This window comes from Pteropus medius, unplaced genomic scaffold (assembly GCF_902729225.1).
Source record: "Pteropus medius unplaced genomic scaffold, Ma_sr-lr_union100, whole genome shotgun sequence".
Taxonomy (NCBI): Eukaryota; Metazoa; Chordata; class Mammalia; order Chiroptera; family Pteropodidae; genus Pteropus; species Pteropus medius.
Window position 1 is genome coordinate 25,583,838 of NW_024350319.1, and position 22,750 is coordinate 25,606,587.

Genomic DNA, 22,750 nt, shown 5'->3' on the forward strand with positions numbered 1-22,750 from the left:
GTTAACCACTTAAAAATTTCTTCTTTCATAATTTTTTTCTACTCTTTACTCATGGCTTTACATTTCCCCTTCCAATGTATTTTTAAAAATATCTCACAAGGCAGTCTTTGAGTAATATTTCAGTTTAAAATTTAAAAAGGCTCTGCTGAATACTATTTTCCGGAAGATAAATTATGCCATTGAATTAGTGGTTTCTAAGATATGCTAATTCTTGCCTACATTAAAAAAAGTCCTTCCCTTAGTCACTCAATTAACCTCAAGTGCTGTCACTTAGAATACATTTTATCTGAAATTATCTTACTGCTATGGTCCTGATTTTTAAAATTATACCTTTATTTTTATTTTATTTTTAAAACTATACCTCTATTTTTAAAACTATATTTATTAGTTTTATTTTTAAAACTATACCTTTCATTTGATCTCCACATCCTCCTTGTCAGGCTATTTTGTTCAATTTGTTTGCTAATAGACAAATTTGAAAATAGCCACTGCTGACATATTTCACTCAGAGCCAAAATTTTAGTGTTGGAATAGATCTGTCAGTATGAAATACATTTAATTTCACATTTCTAGATAGACTGAAGCCAGGTACGATGAAAGTGTCACAGATGGAACTCTGATGGAGCTGTACTCTCTAGTTGAGATCTCATCCTAAAAGTCTGTCTGGAATCAGTTAGACTCCATTTATTTTGACTCGGAAGAAAATTTCAAAGAACATCTCATTTGTACTTGGAACTGTAGGACTCCCTACTTGCAGACAGCACTAAAAGAGTCAAGTTCTGCCAAAAGGCCTAGGAATAGGATTCTAGTCTTCATGGACCCAGAGAAAAGCAAAGCATCATTTTTGCCTTTTTATTTGGAAATGGGATATTTTAAAAGACTAAGTATATATGGTCAAAGATGTATGTGTGACCTGTCTACTTTAAAAATAAAATAGACAAAGAAAGTAGAATAAAAGAGAAGTAAAAACTAAACCTGTGATAATGGAGGATGTCCAATTTTCAGGTAATTTTTATTTTTATATTTCAATTAGAGTTGACAGTCAGTATTATTTTCTTTTAATTTCAGGTATACAGCATAGTGGTTAGACATTTATATACTTTACAAAGTGACCCCCTGGTTAGTCTCATACACACATGGCACTATATATTAGTTATTACAATATTATTGACTATATTCCCTGTGCTGTACTTCACATCCTGATGTAATTTTCAGGTAATTTTTAAAAGACCTATTTAAAAAAAAAAGTCTTTAGCTCTGCTTAATAATAATATCCATATTTGCTAATTTTGAGTACTTTAAGAATATTTTTTCATTTTAAATGTCAGTGTGAAAAGAATTTAGTCTTGTACCTAATAACCCCCATCATAGTGTGAAAATAAAAGTACTGTAACCAGGGAACCCTGGAAGGTGACATTTCCCAGTGAAATCTTTGCCCTGACAAAGCAATTTTGTTTTCCAATTTTCCATTTATTTTAATGGTCCATTTTGTTTATCTTTTCCTCTTGTCAGAAAGCTTTCTCCTTGAGTTGGAGAAAATTAGTTCAATCCCTAGATTTTTATGCCTCTACTTTCTGGAAAAAAGGAATTATAATTTCAATTGAGTTTGATGAGACTGAGCAAAAGAATGAAATGCTAAATGTAGTTATTTATTCTCCTATAAATTATTTTCTTACTTTGAAAAAGTTTCAACTATATTTTAAAAGAAATATGTGCACATAATAGAATATTCAAGTGCAGAAAAATACGTAAAATGAAAAGTAAGAAATCCTCTGTGAATCACCAGGTCTACTCCCTAGAGGCAACCACTATGGACAGGTTTTTGTGTATCTTTCAATTTATATAACACACACACACATGCCAGAAATAGAATCATGCACTACATATTGTACAAAGCCTTGATTTTTTTCTGAACTATTTTAAAAGTGCATACTTAAAAATGATGAGCAAAACTGCTGTAATAAAAACAAAAGAAATAATTGAGAGTAGTTTATTATATGTTTGTATATCTATTATTAACAATATGTAATATTGTTAAGAATAATATACATATTATTAACAGTACTTTATCCATTGGGAGAATGGGAAAGAGATGCTCTTCATATTTTAAAATGTTGATTAAGGAAGCTGATATTCATTTACTCAAAGGTGTTTGATGCCACTCATTGCTTTTTTTATCCTATAAATGCTATTAATTAGCTAAAGGTGTAATGATCCCAGAAACATCACTTTGGGCATTTTGAATGGTATTTGTTATTATGATTTTACTGTACATTTCTAAAGTTGATTCTTAATGAACTATAAAAATTATTTTTAGATTATTTGCCTCATGAATTTATAATCCTATAGTAAAACATGTGGACAGACTTTTAGAAGTATAATTGATGGAGAAATTATTTTATATGTAGTATTATTTTAAATACACTGTACTATGTCAATTGGGTACAAATACAGCCAATATTTGACCCTGGTTGTAGAAGAATCACTCTTCAATCAGTCATGTGGAAGTTGCCTCCAGTAATGATCTACACTGTAGAAAATATGCAACTTTGAGTTTTTATAAAGCTTAAATATCTGATTCCATGTTGGATAAATCTGTAATCTTGGTAATTATGCCCTTCTTCCTGGTAGAAGTTGTTATATGAAGGCACATGGTGTGTTCCCATAGGTAGGGAGCTTGTCAACTTGCCCTTGCTCTTTGCAGTCTCTTGTCTTCTGAATTAGTTTTCCTACTGAGGGTGGAAGGCAACAGGAAAGACTGGGTGTCCCTTGGTGGTATCAGTGTTGCTTTTCCAGTGTAATTTGGCCTAATGAGAGCATGATTTATCTAAACACCTCACTTCTTGTGGATTCAGAAGGCACCCCAGCCTTCTAGAATAGGGGATATTTTTCTCTAATGCTGCTTTATTATTCTAAAGAATTAGTTTTCTAGAAATATTTTTGATGACCTATTTTCTTTCTTCTCATTTTCAAAATGCCAGCTCCTACACTTAGAAAGGAGTCTCTGTTACTGGCATTACTCAGTCTCTCATTGACCTCATCTTACATTAGCCTCATCTTGCCTGGGAGAAGAATAAACTAGATTTTATTTATTTGTTTACCGGCTAGTTATATGCATACTTTGCTGAGAATAAAATCCTAAATACTGCAGAGTGGATTCTGTGCACATGTGAGTCCTCTACTATTTTAATTTGTTCTTTGTTTTTAAAAGAGCCTAACAACTTTCATTTCCCTTTACCAATGCTTTTGGCATCTAAGAAAGTTGATTATTTTGGTGCATAGTCTGGAAGCATTGGAAACGCTGTCGTAAAGAGAAAAGTCTGGGAAATGAAGTTAGCAACCTTTAACTTCAGAGAGAGATAAACAGACTTTTTTACGTGAAAACTGTGCTTCAGGTGTCCTCTGTCCTTGAAGTGTGCCATCTCATTTCCCATTATTCTCTTTTGCCATTTTTTGGTGGTCACTTTACAGAGAATAGTGGAGGAAAAGTCTTGGTATTCAAAGCAGCCAGTATCCTTCCAGCACTTGCGCCTGTCAGTTAGCAAAGAGTATTTGTTCTCAGTATTTGTGGGTAAGGATAGAAGAGTAGTATGTGGAGAATAAATAGCCTTTTCACAGTAGAAACTCATGCATACTGTCATTCGTTTTTATGTTTTATGTGGCAATTTTCTTTTCTTTTTTTTTTTATTATTGTTGTTTGTTTTACTTCTCTGTGGTGTTGTCTTTTTATCTGTTAGAAACTTGAAGATTTTTCTCCAAAAAAACCATTTATTTAACTAGAGACCAAGTTGACCTGACAGCAATTTATTGATTTGATACAGGTGAAAATAAACCTGGGGGCCTGGTTTTATCTTACTCCTGCTGGGCTTCCTCCGTATAACATTAAGTGAGTAATCATATAAAATGGGAGCGTTGGCTTTGGACCAGGCGTGTGTGGGCTGGACTTTGCTACTTCATTGAACCTGTGACACCAGAAAAATAATTTTGCCTAAGACTTGGTTCCTTTTTGAGAGAAACATAATGGGGTATTGTGTTTGTAGATGATTAGCCCATGGCCTGAACCAAGTAGTGTGTGTATATATTCAGTAAATAACTCTTCTCCCCCGACCTTTATTTTTGGTATTCTAGTGTTTTCTGAGGTCAATATTCATCTTCCTAGAAGTCATAATTTCTCAAAGCATTGATATCTGTGGATCTTTGAAGCTATGTTTTTGTTTTACTGCTACTTAGAATTTAAAACATTATAGAATTTGGAGGTTAGTGGAGATTCCTTACATATTAATAAATATGTTAATGTTTAAGAGGAAATATATATTCAAGGCTAGCTTTGTCCATACCACTACTGACATTTTAGGCTGGACAATTCTTTATTGTGGGTGGCTGTTCACTACACTATGGAATGCTTAGCAGCATAGCATCCCTGGCTTCCACCCACTAGATGGCAGTAACACCATCTTCCTAGTTGTAACATCCAAAAATGTCTTTAGCCATTATCAAATGTCCTTTGAGGGATGCGGGAAGCGGGGCAAAAATCACCCCTGGTCGAGAATCACCAGTTTATAGGAAAAGGAAGTTTGGACATGGATACTTCTTAAACATATAGCCTTTTATAATGCTAGCGTCATCCTTTATTGTGACATTAGGAACCCTGTGTCTTCTAGAAAACCTTTATTCCTAGTCTGACTATACTAGTGAGTAGAAACTTTTTATTAATATTTAAAAACATTTATCACTATGATATATTTCAAATCACTTATTTTTTGAAACAATGAAGTTGAGTACCTATGTGTACGAGGCACTGTTCTATGTAATGAGTATTTAAAAATAAATAAGATGAGGCAGTATTCACTAAGAAATTAAGAATATAAGTCAGACTGCCTAAGTTTAAAACTGGTTCCAGTATTTCTGGCTATGTGACTTAAACAGTATCTCTGTTTAATTATACATAATATAATAGTACTACCTGCTTTCACACAGTTGTTAATAAGATTAAACAAAATCATAGGTAAAAAAACACTTTACGCAGTGCTTGATCTATAATAGATGCTTAAAGAATATTAGTTGTGGCAAATGTTATTATTATCTATATCAATATCATTACCATCAAGGGTGCTATGCTCATTCAAGAGAGTAGCACCTAATTCTGAGTGGATGGTGGTAGCAACATCAGAAGGCTTTCTGGGAAAGATGAGCCCTGAGTTGAGCCTTGCAGTACAAGGTCAGCCAGAAGATAGTGAAATGAAGAAGTTGAGAGAAGGGCATTCCAATGGAAGTATTACCTTTTAATGTATAATCTGTGATATAGAAACATAAATATTTCATTCTTTGAAGTATTTAAAAATGCAATAATTTTTCAACCTGTATTTCTCAAGCCACAACTCTTTATACTTCATAAGAGTTTATTTTGCTATTAGACAAGTTTCATGAAGTATTCTTTACACCCTTTTAATGAAGTATTGATTTTAAATGAAACCTTTATTTTTCTTTGAGAACTACATGATAGTCTCATCTAATCTTGAGATTTCTTCTGTTCACAGAGACCAAGGAAAGCCTAGTTATTTCCTACTTCCTTTTGCTTCTTTACAGATAATGTTAAAGCAAAAGTTTTATCTAATGGAGGTTTTTGGTCTTTCGTTTCCATGTTAGCTACCTTATTTTTATGAGAATAGGGATCTAATCATTCTTGGGCAGTTCCTGATGAATGCTTAGCTACCCTTGTGATTCAAGTGTAAGATTCAAAAACAAGCCACATTCCTTCTAACATATATGACGTGGTACTATCACTAACACATACATATGCTTCTGTGGCCTATAGAATAACCAATGGGGTAGGTAGGACAAGTTTACAGGTGAGAAAACTGGGCTCAGACATACTGTTACTTGTCTAAGCTGACTCAGTAAATATCAGAACTGGACAGAGAAACCAGATCTTCCTGACTCCAGAGCCTTCTATTTCTACTGCATATACAATTGTGTATTAAAGTATACCCTATGCAGTCATACACCTCCTTTTAAAAGACCTCTTATTAGCTGTGTAGGTGGAGTGATGTTCTCTAGAAAAGCTTAATATCTTTTTTATTTCTTTTATATTTTATAAAAGAAAAGCTACTGCAAATACACTACTGATTATTTTAACTTGTAAATAGTTCCACAATTTTTTTATAGTTCAGGAAGGACATAGTAGAATTCATTATATCATTTACTTGATTTTAAATGATCAAATCCATTTTTCTGAGCTTCCTGAGGATATCTTCTGTGACTTTATCTTTGACACTGTTCACAGTTTCTGTCATTGAACTCCACCTTGCTAGGGTGGATCAGACAGGTTTTTAATTCTTGATCATCTTATAAGATAGGTGATTATAGTAGTCAGCCTCTGGATGTTCCCCATTGCTATTCCCTGGTATTCATGCCCTTTAGCAGTTTCCTACCACATGGAATAGGAATGACTTGTATAACCAATAGGATGTTAATGAGGACACAGCCCTCTTATGAGGCAGCTCTATGCAGAAGAGCACATGGTAATGAACTGAGACCTCCTATTTAGATCATGAGGAAGCCATTCAGGAAGTGAATCCCCCAGACTTCAGATGACTACAAACCCTGGCCAACATTTTGCCTGCAGTATCATGAGAGATGCTGAGCCAGAACCACCCAACTAAACTGCTACCAAATTCATGACTCACAGAAACACAAAATTATAAATGTTTATTATTTTAAGCTACTACATTTGGGTTAATTTGTTACACTGAGCAGTCGTTAACTAATTTAGTACTTATTTCAAATGATTTTAAACTTTATCAGGCACTGTTAAAACACAAGTGAAATATTAAGTGCTCTGCATATTGTTTTGTTTATTCAAAATAGAATACACTTTTTTTATCGATGCTCAATATAAACAATGATCTTATTGATTAAGTCATTTAGTGTTATAAAATTAAGTGAGATACGTGAAAAACATTTGTAAAAAGAAGTGTTAAGCAATTGTAAACTATTGAATTAAATTAATTTCTAAACTGTTGCAATGTGTTTTTAACATGCACAACACACACGTATATTATTTCACATAATATTAACGAAATAGCTTGAAGATATTCTCTCTTTAAAAAATGGTTGCAATCTTTGAATATTACTTTTATAGTATTTTATAAAATTTATTCATTGATTTTGTAATACCTCAGAGAAATAGAGACAGAAAGAAGAAAGATAAGACAGTAAACATTATTAGCCCTCATCTACAAGTTAAGAATTGAAAGCACATAAAATCAAAGTAAACTGTCAGTAGCCTAGTAGAGGTTCCTTGTTGTAGCAAATGGGTCTTATGTTGTTTTGTTTTGTTTGTTTTGTTGTATTGTCAGGATAAACTTTGTGTTGTGTAAGCAAGAATTGTAGCTTTGAAGTCTAAGGGACATGAAAGTTGACTTGGGAGATTTGCTCACAAAATAAGAATCTATATGTCATAATTGTTGAAAATACGTTGTTATAAACCAGGTTAGCTTTACATGTTTTTCTTTGTAGAAGAATTTTATCATACTTTACCATCTTTTGAAGAAAAGGTTTATTACATTGGCATAACAATGATCACTACCAACCATGATACTTCATGCTTCCTCAGAAAATAAAGCTGTCTCTTTATCCCCTCTTAAGTTTATGAATGCTGTCAAAAGCCACAAGCTTCCTGAAATATTTAAGAAGAATGCATATCCATCAATAATATTTTTTTAGATTCTATAAGCTTGTGCTATTAAGGTCATAAACCATGTTAGACAGATCCAGAAATCAGACCCTTAGTCTCTTCTGCTGGCCCTTTGTTCTAACCAAAGCAATCACATTTTATTATTTCCTTTTACTTTGACATTTTTCTCTTTTGGGAAAGTAAATAAAACATATATATATATATATGAGAAATATAGCTGTGAATCTTAGCATACTTTCTTATTTGAGCTTTGATTGCAGGCGTGCTTGGCCTTCTAAGCAGGCATTCCAAGGTCCTGCAGATGATGTGTCCTATCACTTGGTTTACACATGATATATGGCATTCATTGGTTTTGTTCTGTTGAGGGAATAAATGCTCTGGCTATCTCAGGGAACATGTGGGCAAGGAAAATGAGTAAGTGGAGTTGTTATGGTGTGAATTACTTTCTTTAAATCACCATTTTCTTCATGTGAATCTCTTTTTTAAAGAAACATGAGGAGGCATTTAATTCTCAAAATGACATTGGAGTAGAAGGGTTTTTTAAGGGAGGAGAGAGGAATTGAAAGTGTAGATAATGAGTATCTAATGCCTGTCTCTTTCTCCCCCCGCCACATACATACACATACATACACATCTAGTTTGAAAATTTTTTAAGTGTTTAAACACCCTGTTTGGGTAAAAGGTTTAATTAAAGAATGTGAAAGATAAAGAGATTTCTGAATTTAATTCCATTACCAAAAACAAACACATTTTCTTCATTGTAAAACTAAGGATGATTTCCATTTGTTGTAGAGTAACTTTTAGACAAAAATCAAAAATACGTGTAGTTTTTGGAAAGACTACAGATACTGCAGGCATACACCTGAGATTCAGCCTTTCTCTCTTCCTGTCCCCAATTTTGCCACTCACTAGCTATGAAACCTTGAGCAACTTACTTATCTTCCTGAGCCTCATCTCTCTATTCCTTATAATGGAGTTTTACAAAGATTATGACTGATGAAAACTGTTTATCTTATGCTACTTCGTATATGTTTAATAAATGTAGTCGTTCGTGTTAAGCATAATGATGTTGGGCAGATGTTGCTGAGTCAAAAATGCAGATACGCCAAAGGGATCCATTTACATAAAGATTTCCTTGTGCTTTTGCCCAGTCTTCAAAATAACACTTCCGATTTTGAACATCCATTCTTTAAAAAGAAAAAACAAACAAACAAACAAAAAACAGGACCAAGACAGCTGGCTGCTGAAAGAGTACAAAAAGAAAGTATTTTGGCATTTATATGAACTAATTGGATAAACAATGGAAAATTTAGCAAATTATGAAAACCCAAAGTCATAAAATGTCAGAATCAATTAAAAGAGTTGAGAAACATAGGTGACATCATGGTAAAAGTTTGAAATAGGCATAGATGTGGCAACATGAATGATACATGAGTTGGAGAAAATGAAGAGGAGGAAAACAAGTGGTTCAAATTTTTAATGCTTTAGATCAGCTATTCTTAAGGAAGAATTAGATTTTTGCTGTGTTTGAGTTCATTCGGAAATTCAGTCTTTCTGTAAGATGTATTAGAAGTGATAAGCAAATAAGTGTTTTATCATTTATAAATGTCATTTATTAAATTCTTTTTCCTATATTTTCTGTATCAATCACTACAGAATCCCAGCAGATAGTTAAGATGTCCTCCAGCTGTTGGGCCCTATATTGTTTCTGTGGTTATAGACACTGATGTACATATAAGCCATGCTCTCTCACCCAACAGATCTCCCAACAACCATTCAGATCTGAGAAATGAACCACTATAGCCTCTGGGTAAAATCATCACCTTGTTTAAGCCCAAAGGAAGAAGGTAGAAGCTAATGTAACTGTCATTCAGTTCATACAACTGAACTCTCAACCACAAAGCTCCATTGCATATCACCTTTGAGCTCAAGAAGCCTCATCAAAAGAAGGTGACCCCCCCATTCGGATGTGAGCCGCAGCTGCAGCGCAGGCTGCCAAGGGGTGCCAGCTTAACTCCCTTTGCCTGCAGTCCCCAGCTCCTCTGAGCACCGCAACTTAAGTAAACTTTGTGGGTGCTGTGCAAGCAGCCCTTAATTTCCCCTTCCAACAAACCGGCTACCCAAAGCAACTCCCAAGGGCAATTCTGAAACAGCCCCTGGGTAGGACCGGTGACTGCTGCCACCGGGAAAGTTCGGTGCACTCTTACCTTGTGCCAGGCCCGGGGCTCTGTGCTTCGTAACCCTGCCAGGCTCTGGAGCCACGTCGTCCGGACTGGGAACACTAGCTGTGGACTCTGGAACTTAACTGCTCAGTGACTTGGTTTCTTTGGCTATAAAATGCGGTTCAAGTCTAGTCTTCCATCGCCATGTATTCTGGGTGGTAAGTACACGGTGCGAGACACAGGTGATGTGTTATAGATCTGCACACTTGAAACCTATGTTTTAACCAATGTCATCACGATACGTTACATTTTTTTAATGCCTTTAAAAGAAAAAAAAGGTGACCCCCCTCAAATGACAGTCACATAATTCACTTTTCACTACCTATCATTATCATTTTGTATTTTAGAACCAGAGAAATAGTAAGATTTGGGTGAATACAGTATATAGGCTCCTATGATGGGGGTAGGGAATGGTAGACACATTCAAATATAGGGTTCATGGTCTTCTGACAAGAATGTTTTAGCTCCCTTTTCTTTCTAGAGTAGCACTTTCCCCAGTCATTATTATTACTTCATTATACAGATTAGGAAATTAGAGGAAGCAGGAGACCCACAGTGTTCAATTCCAAGCCTTCAGTTTTTTTCCACCACAGCACATTCATCCTGGTCCATTGTGCTCTACATGATGCTCATCCACATGCATTTTTCATTGGAGGTTGAAGGAGAAATGATTATGGAGACACCAAGAAAACATGATACATAAGTTAGTTGTACTTGTTCCAAAGTACTTAGAAAGGCAATAAAGTTCTTATATTTTAGTTCCTAGCTTTGGCACACAGTGTTATTAATCACATTAATTTTGATGTGGAGAATTTGTGAAACAGTGTCGAATGGTATATATATATATGTATATATGTATCTGTAATTTATATAGTTTAAAACTTTATTTTTTACCACATTATCTGGCTTTGTAAACACTACTGAGATTTAGATACAGACGTAGCGATTCTGTTACCATCTGGATAGGTAAAAAAGTGCATGTTTTTATGTGCCTGGAGAATGTGATATACACATAGTGATTTTCCATCGATAATATATGTAATAGAGTTTTATGTTAGACATTCATACTAGAAAGTGATGGATACCAAACCATATCTACAGAAGTGTGACTTGACAAACATCAGAGTAGGGAGAGGAATGATTCATCGATGTGTCTGCTTTAGATATCTTGGTGCAGGATGGGCTTTGAGGCCAGAACACATTTGTATTAGCACGAATATATTCTTTTCAAATTAAAATATGGTATTTTTCTGTTACTGGAAACAGACTGATTCTTTTATTAAAATTCTGTAAGACTAAAAATAAAACAATAAATAGAAGTAAATTTAAAGATAATAAAGGCCTGTCTTTTTAACTTTTTAAATTTTTCAGTTACAGTTCACATACAATTTTATATTAGTTTCAGGTGTGATTAGACATTTACATAACTGGTAAAGTGATCATTCTGATTAGTCTAGTACCCATCTGACACCATACATAGTTATTAGAATATTACTGACTATAGCATATTTCTTATGCTATGCTTTACATCCCCATGAATATTTTGTAACTACCTATTTGTACTTCTTAACCCCTTACCCTTTTTCCCCCATCCCCCCCAGTACTCCTCCCATCTGGCAACCATCAAAATGTTCTCTGTATCTGTGTTTGTTGTTTATTTTGTTTTTTAGATTCTATATGTAAGTGAAATCACATGGCATTTGTCTTTGTCTGTCTGACTTACTCCATTCAGCACAATACCCTCTAGGTCCATCCATGTCATTGCAAATGGCAAGATTTATTATTTTTTATGGCTGAGTAATATTTCATTGTATGTATGCATTACGTCTTTTTTATTCATTCATCCATTGATGGATACCCAAATTGCCTCCTTCTCTTGCCTATTGTAAATAATGCTACAATGAGCACACGGATGCACATTTCCTTTCATAGTAGTGTTTTGGGTTTCTTCGGTTAAGTAGCCCGAAGTGGGATTACTGGGTCCTTCTTTGTCTCTTGTTACAGACATTTTTTAAATGTCTATTGTGTCTGGTATAGTATTGCTACCTCAGATTTTTTTTTCACTTCTATTTTCATGAAATATCTTTTTAATCCCTTTACTTTCGGTCTGTGTCTTTCAATCTGAAGTGGGTCTCCTGTAGGCAGTATGAAATGGTCTTGTTTTCTTACCTATTTAGTCATACTATCTTTTGGTTGGAGCATTTAATCCTTTTTTATTTAAAGTAAGTGTTAATATGTAGTTATTGCCATTTTAGTATTCATATTCTTGCTCTTTTTTTTCTTCCTCTTTTTCTTAAAAAAAGTCCCTTTAACATTTCTTGTAATACTGGTTTGGCGATGAAGAACTTCTTTAGCTTTTTCTTGTCTGGGAAGCTCTTTATCTATTCTTTGATTCTAAATGATAGCTTTGCTGGGTAGAGTAATTTTGGTTGTAGGTCCTTGCTTTACATCATTTTGAATATTTTGTGCGAATCCCTTCTGGCCTGAACGAAGACCTGTATTTTACCCAATGTCTGTTAGGCACTGGAGAGCTATAGGTGCATCTTAATTAGAGATGTGCCTCAGGAAATTATTTCGATGATAATATATTCAGTGGATTATAAGCAAACAGATAATTCGGTCAAACTCAAGGAGAAAATTACAGAAGAGCAAGAATGACCCTCAAGGACTTATAGTCTACCACAGGTTCTTAACGGAGGGTATGAAAATGTTTGGGGACAATTTTAGTTGTTGCAGTTCCTTGGGGGATGCCTCTGGGAGTCTGGAAAGTCAGACATTATACATTATGGGAGATCTCCTGCACCATCCAGAGTTTCCCATCCTGAGTACAGGCACAATCTTTCTGTGAATGGTCTAGTGGATTCAGTGGGAGTTTGGAGGGGTTGTATCTAAGAGGCGACATAATTAGAGATAGAAATCTTCAGGGGAATCTACTTTACTTCTGCACACCACTGTTAAGGTCTAGCTTGTTCCCTGGGGTGTCTTTAGGTACTTGTCCTTAAAGAATACTCAAATGCCATGATTTTCCTTGAGTTTTCTATTGAAAGACAATCAGAAAATTTTTATTAGCAACATAAAGACAAACATTTCAATCTTTAAATTATTGACAGTATTTTCTAGGGGAGAATTGTAGATTAAAATATCTGTAAAAAAACCTCAGGGCATGAGTTTAAGAATCAATCCTAAAGAAAATAAGTTGACAAAGAACTAGAGTCATTCTGTACTATACTAATAAAATGATGAGAAGATATTCTGTATCTAAATTTATCCATTCTTTCAACATGTTTTTTCAGCATCCACTGTGTTTAAGACACTGCTCTAGGAATTAAGCATACAGCAGTATTTTAAGGGAACTTACATAATATTAGGGAAGACAGAAAATAGTGTTGAGGTATACGATAAGCACCAGGAAAGCAGGGTAAGTGGATAGAAAATGACAGAATGTGTTATTTTAAATGGGTTGACCAAGAAAAGATTGTCCAAAGAGGTGACGTTTTCAGTAGGAATAAATAAAGGGCAGATTCCAGTGTGTGAATAGGGGAAGCAATTCAGCAGAGACTAGTAAAAGGCCTGAGCATAACTGGTCATGATGGAAACCAGTAAGGAGACTAAGAGCAAGGGGAAAATTGTAGAAAAAGTGGTAGAGACAGCCAAGTTCCAAACATGTGAGAACTCCATGGTAGCCTATAGAACAGCTGTTATTGAGAAACACCTTAAAGGCTATTGGAAGATCCTGATTATAAAAGAGATACAATGTGAAATATTTCCGGAGGATCACTCTGTACTCTATGGAGAAAAGCCTCTGGTCCTACAAGAGTCGAAGCAGAGTCTATGAATATCATCATCTATGAATGATGAAAATTGACTTGCACTGGGTAGAAGTGCAGATATTGTGAAGAGGCTCTTAAAGGTGGAATTTACAGAATATGTTTCTCGGTGGCATTAGGCTGGATGAGAAAGAGAAGAATCAAGGTTGACTCAAAGGTTTTTTTAATTTCCCTCAACTATGAGAAACTAACATTTTATTGAAAAATTAAAATTGACATTATCTTTCAGATTTAGCCTCATTGAGCCTTTCCAAATATTGCAATATGACTCAAGATAGTCATCCCTATTTGTCAGGGATGCTTTAGTAACTTGTCTTAGATTGTAGATGTTTCCAATCTTTGCCTTTGGTTTTCCATAGTTTTGTAGTAAAGTAGTTGCTACATAGGACATTTTAAAATGCATATAAGAAATATTTTGTGGAGGAACGAAGTATAAACAATACTAAAATTATCGAGTGTGAATTCTAGAAGCAGAGTGCTTGGGTTTAAATGCTGACATCACCATTAATGATCTTTGCAATTGTAAAGAAATGTTACCTTTTTTCCTCATCTGTAAATTTGAAATAATAATATTGCCTACTTTAGAGGATCGTTGCAAAAATTTAATGGTTTTTTATATAAAGCACAGAACAATGCCTGGTACATAGTAAGTTCTTAATAAATATCAATGATTTTTATTATTTATTAATACCATTGCTAATAAAAATATATATGTAGTGATTTAAATTTTTTAAAGCCAGTTTCAGAAACAAAAGACCTGAATAATCCATAAACTGAACAAGCTGGAATGATTAATTGAAAATGAGCTCTATATAAAATTAATGAAAAAACAAGACTCAATAGATACATTCATTTGTAAAAAGTTTTAAATTATGTCAGATTATATTCTTGCCTAACAACATATTTTAAATTTGTAACCTGAGAGAATAAACAATACTATCAAGAGATACAATTTTTCAATTATTATTTGTATCACTAAACTATTATTATGTTATACATTAGCCGTTATTTTTCTTGTTTGCAAATTGGCTTTTAGGAATCCAAAATTTAAATGTATCTTTTTCATTTTCCAGAATTTTTAATTTCTTAATAGCATTCTCAAATACATTGAAGGTACTAAAATCAGTGTACATAGTAAGTAAAACTTAATTGTTCACATATTTGAAAATTAAGTTCTCATTTTGAAAAAAGTTCTTAAGATAGCCTAAAACCATTTTTAAGATATTGATTAATATCTGTATTACTTAATAACGATTTTATCCCATGGAAATAATAAAGTAGAAAATGAGGGCTGACTTATTTTCAAACCCATAAATACTGTCTTTCTTTAGAATCTAGTAACAGGATTCCAAAGGGCTTGGACATCATATTCAATAAATATTTGCAGCTTGATTAATGTTTAACTATAAATTTTATGTGCTAAATGAAGTGAAATAGAAATTCTGAGAATGTTGTTTGAACCACACAGAGCAGAAATTTTATGTGGCTTTTAAAGTATAATCGTGATAAATGGCCTTTAGTTTGACATTTTGCAGCTGACCTGACAACATCAAGATCTTCTATAAATGTTTATCCATTACCCATTATTTAATGTGCATTGTGATTGGAGCTTGAGAATGTCAATTGAAAAGTTATAAGTAAATATGTTTCTTCTCTGGTTCCCTTTATCTCTTGTTTAGACTATCACAATGCCTTTTCCTCTAAGTTTTCTCTAAATTCCAAAACATTAAATGTTCTCTGCAATATGATACCAATCTATCTTCCCAAGAATAATGCTATTTATATAGTAATATCCTATATTACTGTTATGACTTATTATATTTCATAAATATATGCCATATTAACTTTTGTACGTTAATTAAAAAACTCACCTCTGCTTAAAATCACATCCAGCTCCTTACTCTGCCTTTCAGGTATGCTCAGTACCTATTCTAATGAAAATAAGAACACAGCAGGCTTAGGAGAAGACAGGAGAAACTAATCTGTACAAAGGATGAGTCCTTGACAAATTGTTGCAAACAACATTACTACTAAATCCAATAACCTCAAAATTTTCCTTATGGCATAACCCAGGGCTTATTAAGGGAGTCTGCGTTGGGTTCAACAATTACAGAAGTAATTGTTGGAGGAGGTCCTATGGATTTAGCACAAGGTTATGGAAGCAAGATGACAGGAAAACAATAATCAGGAACTGGAAACGGGATGCCAGGATTCAACTGACCAGGGTCAAAGTTAGTTAGGGAAGCTGCAGCCAGGTTTTTCTTTTAGATACTCTGGGAAGGTCAAAGCGGGAACAGCAACCCACCCAACTGCAGATTCCTCCTATTCATAGTGAAGGAGCTTCCTAATTCAGTGTCCATACCATCTTACTACTGGAGTTCAAAGGTGAACTATGCATACAGATTAGCAAGTTATTACTCGTAGCAGCTATGAGTACCTCCACCCAGCCAGAAGTCTCACCATCCTTTGAACAGTTTCCTTCAGTCTTCTTGGCTAGATTTAATCTGCTTACCTTCTGTGTTCCAAGTAGCATGCTTTTTTTATAACTTTTATGGAACCTAACAGAGTTGGCTTTGTAACAAGAGTAAAATCATGTACCTGTAGACCAGGCCTTCATTCCTCTCTAGGACCTGGCCCATTGTAAACATTCAGTACACCCCTTCTGAATGTGCTGTGTATGTGAAATATTTCAATGACGTGAGGGAAGAATCAGATTTTTTTTTTTCTGTTGTCTTAACTGCTTCTATTTAAGGTTTTAAGTCCAATAAGCCTCCCATTTTTGTTAAGATATATGGAAGAACAACAAGTCTTTTATTGCTTTGTTTCAGTAAAATTTACAGATTCACACCTAAGAATTTAATCATCTTTTTTTAGACTTCATTCACCCTCTGCATGCTGGGTGAACAACTTGTTGCTCATTAAACAGATTGTACATTAAAAACTATAGAGTACAAAAGCAGAAATATCATACATTTGGTGATAATTAGTGTTCATTTCCTCACTAAGTACTAGGGCATACCACACTGTTTCCATAGCAACTTCTATTCTGTTCAATTAACTGCCTAATGTGAATATATGTGTAAGTTTCTGTGATTAAGACAAAAGCCCCAAACACTGGGGTGATTTAAGAGTTTACAGTTACAGATGTAAGCATGTTGGTTTTACCTCATATTCTACTTTACTTTTGGAAACATGATTTTGTTGTTATCAGATCAGGCTCTGGTCATAACCAGACAAAGCAAAAGGAGGGAATGAATTTTAATGAATTTCTAAATGGCCTACTGAACCAGATTCTCCCAGCTACTCCCTGGTTGTAAATTATGCAAATGTACAAGCTGCCTTAACTCTTTCAGGATGCTAGGGTACCATTTGGCAAGTAGTTAACTCCAGGGAACTAATCCATCATGAAAGTGTAGGGCGGGAGAGTGGGGAAGAGAGAAAGGAAAGCCATTTCATAGAAATTAAATCAGTGTTACTTTAATTTATAAAATGTCCCTGGAAAGCAGGATTGGAATTATGTTAATTTTTCTGAAGAAAAAAGCTTAGGTATTTTCAGCAGAATCTCAGACACTGTGGCCCACAGCATGCTATAGAGGAGATAGCAATGCTTTAGGAGTCAGAGATCCACGTTTGAATTCTGGAGCCTCCGAATACTAAGGCTGAGACTGGAAACACCAGCTTCTCCCATTGTGCAGATGATATTATTAACACTGAGTAGGTTCTTCCTCTGTATCATCCCCTTACATGATTATGTCAAGGCACAACAATTAAAAGAACGATCTGTTTCCCTTTCTTATTTAGTGAAACCTTATTAAATTGTCAGCATTGATCACTGACTTTAAAGAAAGTAATTCCATGTAGTTCAGCTTACTAGATGGGAGAGAGACATTGAAGCACATAGAGGTTAAGTAAGGTGTATAATGTCACCTGGTTAGTCATAGTATACCAGGGCCCATTCCATTCTCCTCAACCACGAGAATGTACTGTCTGGCTAAACAACTAGTATAACCTGTCACATTGCAGTCACCCAGAAATCATTAATACCTTCTTCATTTCTAATCATTGGCTGGGTAATGGGTGGAGTGTAGATGGGGACAGAGTTGTAATCTGCCTGATCTTGCCTCCATGATTTGGAGCTGTGGTAAGATTGAGATTGGTGAAGAACCAAGAAAATTGTTTATATCCTACTTATTCTACAAGAGACACACTTCAATTTACCAAAGTTAATAATAAATATATCACTGTCAAGTGTTTATTGTTATCTCTATTATCTTTACTGGCTACTTTGAAGAAAAAAAATCTAAAGTCCATCTGTTATGCATGTAATGAAGAGCCTTTTAAAAGAAATATATCGTTTTGCCCCCCCCTTTCTATAAAGATACACAGACATATATTTTAAATAAGGAATATATAAATATTTTGGAATAATTATGTATTGCATATACCTTAGGAAGTACACACATATCCCATAATTTTTAAATCTTTACTAATGTTTAGCTTTGTGCCTTGGTAAGCATTCTGAAATGTTAGCCATCATTGTAGCTGGTCCATATCTTTCAGATAATGACACTAATGTAAACAAAATTATTTTTTTATATATTTCCAATTTTTACTTAGAGTTCATATCCAGAAAGAAGTGAAAAATGTTTTTATCAGAATACACTTATTAGGTGAACTTTAGTGATTTCTTATAACATGCTAAGTAGCCCACTAAATGCTTATTATCTCATTATATTCTCACTGTATCCCTATGAGTTGTGTTCCAGTATTATTTCCTTATAGTAGCTTAGGTTTAGATCGCAGTTGTAATACTCCTTTGAATCTGAAACTGTTTCACTATATTTTTTACTTTAGTATATATTAAAGAGCTGTAAAAAGTAGTCAACATTACAATCATTAGACTCTTAAAAACTCGGTGCTTTCTTAATACTTATTATTAAAACCAATGTATGCCTAATATAAAATAACATTTCTTTTTCTAAAGCTGATTTACAATTGTTGCATATCAAGTGTTTTTCTCTATGAAGAAATTAAATGATAATTAAAATAGTCATTTTTTTTCATTAAATATTTGACAATTCTGATGAAGTATATAAAGATGTTCATCAAAGAACATTATATATTGTTCTTGACACTGCTGGAAATAGAATCTAAAATATCCAAAACACTTCCCAGATGTTAAATAATTAACTTAAAAAATTTAAAGGAGAAACTAAACCAATTTACATCCCCAAACAACATTTTATGTTAGTATTGAGATTGGAAATCATAAATAATTGTTAGCATTGGACAGTTACTTTTAAAGTGCTAGATAGTTCTTCTAAACCTAAAGTTTGAAATAAAAAAATATTTGAGTTATACACCATTATTTTACTAATGAAGGAGTTTGCAAGGTAATTATTTCCATTTGCCATTTATTTCTTTGGATATGCTTAGGTAAGGTAATATATGCTCATTTTATTCTGTTTGAAAAATAATATTATTGGAATGCTAATCGGAATTACATCAAATTTTTACATTTATTTTGGATGATGTAACATTTTTATGATAAATTTTTCCATCCTAGAATATATAATGAGTTTCTAACTATTCAGATCTTGTTCTATATCCTTCAAAAATACTTGGTTTCCTTCATAAATTCTGGTCTGTCTTGTTGAATTTATTTCTAGTTATTTAATAAATTTGTTGTTAATTCTAAGTCAAATATTTTTTAGTTTCCATTTCTCACATGTTTTTGTGTATTTTAATCTTGTTTCCAGTTACTTTGGCAAATCTTCTCATTAATTCAGGTTGTTTTATAAGAATCACTTGAGTTTTTGAGATGATTAAAATGAGATATGCTGTTAAATGATACCTGCTACAGAGCAAGTCTTCAGTAAATAGTGGCTATTCTCATAACCCAAAATGCCACTTTCAGAGTACATAGTCCTTATCTATTATAGAACATCACTTTTAGTGCTAATTGCATGTATTGCTACTTTGATGATTTGATCAATTCACTATGATTTTAAGTAGCATTTATTTAATATCTGTGATTGTATGCTCATTGGTTTTACATAGATGATTTTTGAAAATTTTTTGAAGCAGCATGAGCAATAATTTCTTTGTTCTAATGGCTATCATACCATAAATGTGACTACAGGGGACCAACCTGCAAGGTAATCTTGACTTGGGACCACAACTAATGTAATTAAGATGGTTATGAAAAGTGTTGAAAAAGCAATGCTTTTTCTCGCAACTTCTTCACCTTTAATTGATGGCAACTTTCACATCCTTAAGCACAAAAAGTGTTTGTTTTAATACTTAAAACATGAAAATCATGTGAAACTTTGGAGTAGGTGTCAGCTTTTTTCTATTTTTCAATTGTCTTAAAAATAGTTTGGTTATGTTAATGATGAGAATTCCATATCCTGTTCTTATGTAGTCTAAGATTTTAGCAGTAATTAAAAAAAACGTATTATCTATATGACTGATGAAATTTACTAATACAATGAAAGTCTAAAAGAAAAAAATGAGAAAGTAAATTATATCTAAAGATTATAAATCATCATATTCATATTATAACTTTAGCAAATATTATTTTAAGGACAGTTGCCTTCTAAATAAGTGGACTCCTTATGTAAACTGAGAAATGTAAGTTGGGAAAATATATATACATAAAATATTCTCCTGATAGGTCTACGTGACAGTTTGTGTTAATAGCAACATTGATTAACAAGTAAAATATGAAGAATGTCTTCAGAATTTCTAAGCCTTCATAACAGTGTCTTTATTTGAGACCTCCTCATAAGTGAGACTGATTAATTTCTCTAACTTCCTGAAAGAGGCACCTTAAGAACTGATTAAAGAGCATTTGACTGTAAAAACTAATAATATCAGCTAATATTTATTGAACACTTACTCTGTTCCAGGCTCTGATTAAACACTATCCTTACCTAATTTAATCTTCTCAACAAAAATACTATGAAGTAAGAACAATTATTATTCCTATTTTAAGATGAGGAAAATAAAACTCTAAGAATTAAATAAACACCAAACTTTCAGAATTAATATAAGGCTGGAACAATACTTAAATCTTTGTTTAATTCCAAAGTCTTCCTCCTTTCCTCTATATTCTACTATTTTATTACAGCAGAAATAGTGACATAAAGAATTTTTCTTTAAAATATGCCAGTCATTTTTCAATATCCAAAGATGCATAATGGATTTAATATGTAAAATAATTCTATAAATGTTTGACTTTGAGCAATTCTTAATGCTATGACAGAAAATTGACCAAATAATTTGTAATATTTAAACCATCACTGAAATGTAAAAAAGATTTATGACACTTGGAATTGTAAAGATTAAGTACCATTAGAATTTTAAGGAGAAAACATCTACATGCTCAGGAAATGTATAGCAATTTACAGTTTTTGATGTCCAAAGCTAGAATTGTAGCAATATCCAATATTGACAAAAATATACATTTTTTCTCAAAGATGTATCTATTTTAGGTCATTTTAATCATACAGATATGTAGCAATTGCTATGTCCTAGAGACTGTCCTAAGCACTTTGTAAATATTAACTTATTTAATTCTTATATTAATCCCCATAAGATGTAGGTACTATTTTATCGCCATTTTACAGAAAAGGAAATGAGGCATAAAAACATGATCATGTTTACATAGCTACTAAGTATGACCATTGCATTTAAATCTCACCTGTCTAATTTTAGAATCTATGCTCAATGCTGCCTCTCATAAATATCTTCCAAATACCTAATTTCAGTAGTTCAGTGTTTTGTAGTAAATGTATTGCATATGTTTTACAGTGTTCTCATATGAAACTGGTATATACCAACCATAATTGCAAAGAATGCAATTGTTTTTTTTTTTAATTGTGCTGTGATATGGTAGTGTCATCTTTTAAAATAGTATTTCCTCATTTCCTTATTTGACTACTGTCTTAGAAAATATTTGAACTAATTGACATTTTAATTAACAAGTCAAAGGTTCTCAATAGACACTATTTGATGCATCATAAAGCAACCTTCATGGTATGCTTCGTTGCCATTTGTCATTTTGTTTGTGCACTGGAGCACAGAACATAATGTTTGTTGTCTATAGGAATTTCTCTAGCAATTGATCATTAATTGAAAAACAGCATAACTAAGTCTTATGAGAGAAATTAATGTTTTATCTCAATTAAATGCATTAATTAACAAAATAGGATCTTTGAATGATTTTTTTGAATTGCCAAACTTCACTTCATAATGCAGCCTCATTCCAAGAATAAAGGGAAATTGTTTTCCTCTGCTTTGTTTGAAATTAAAGGACAAAATCTTAGAATTTCTCATTATGCATCTTACCAGCCCCAAGAAAGGATATGTTTTTGCTCTACTACGTTATCATTCTCTTCACAGACGAGAAATCCATGTAGCGTACTTATGTTAACTTACTACTACCTCACACCTCCTCTATTTTTCAAATCTTCTCTTTGCTGTGACGGCCAGTGTGGGTATCTTCTTTCTAAGAGAAGTTATAGTCTTGTGTGTGTAATGACTGTGACCAGTTTTTCAAAAGAACCTAGAGACCGAACTGCATGAGTTGCAATTCTCTCATTTACTGTACACTTTCTTGATATTCTGAAAATATTAATTGGAAAATAGAGCAATGCTAAGAGGATTTTTACACTGTTTTGTTTTTTTTAAATGACAGTTTTATTTATTAATAGTTTTGTATCACCTTAAATAGGTTAAAACTCTGCAAACAACAATTAAATCAGTAATATTAAGAATACATCGGTTAATCACCATAGCAATGTCTGCAATGGCCCGATCATATATATCATATATATCATATGAATTTGTTTATTCTCTACTTGACCAGAACTATTTATTATGTTGAACCTATTTTCTAAAGTACTTATGAGACAATGTTTGAACATACTCTAGGAAGGATACAATATTTATTTGGATCCATGCTATGTATTTTTTTTTACCTCCACTATAGTCCATGTAGC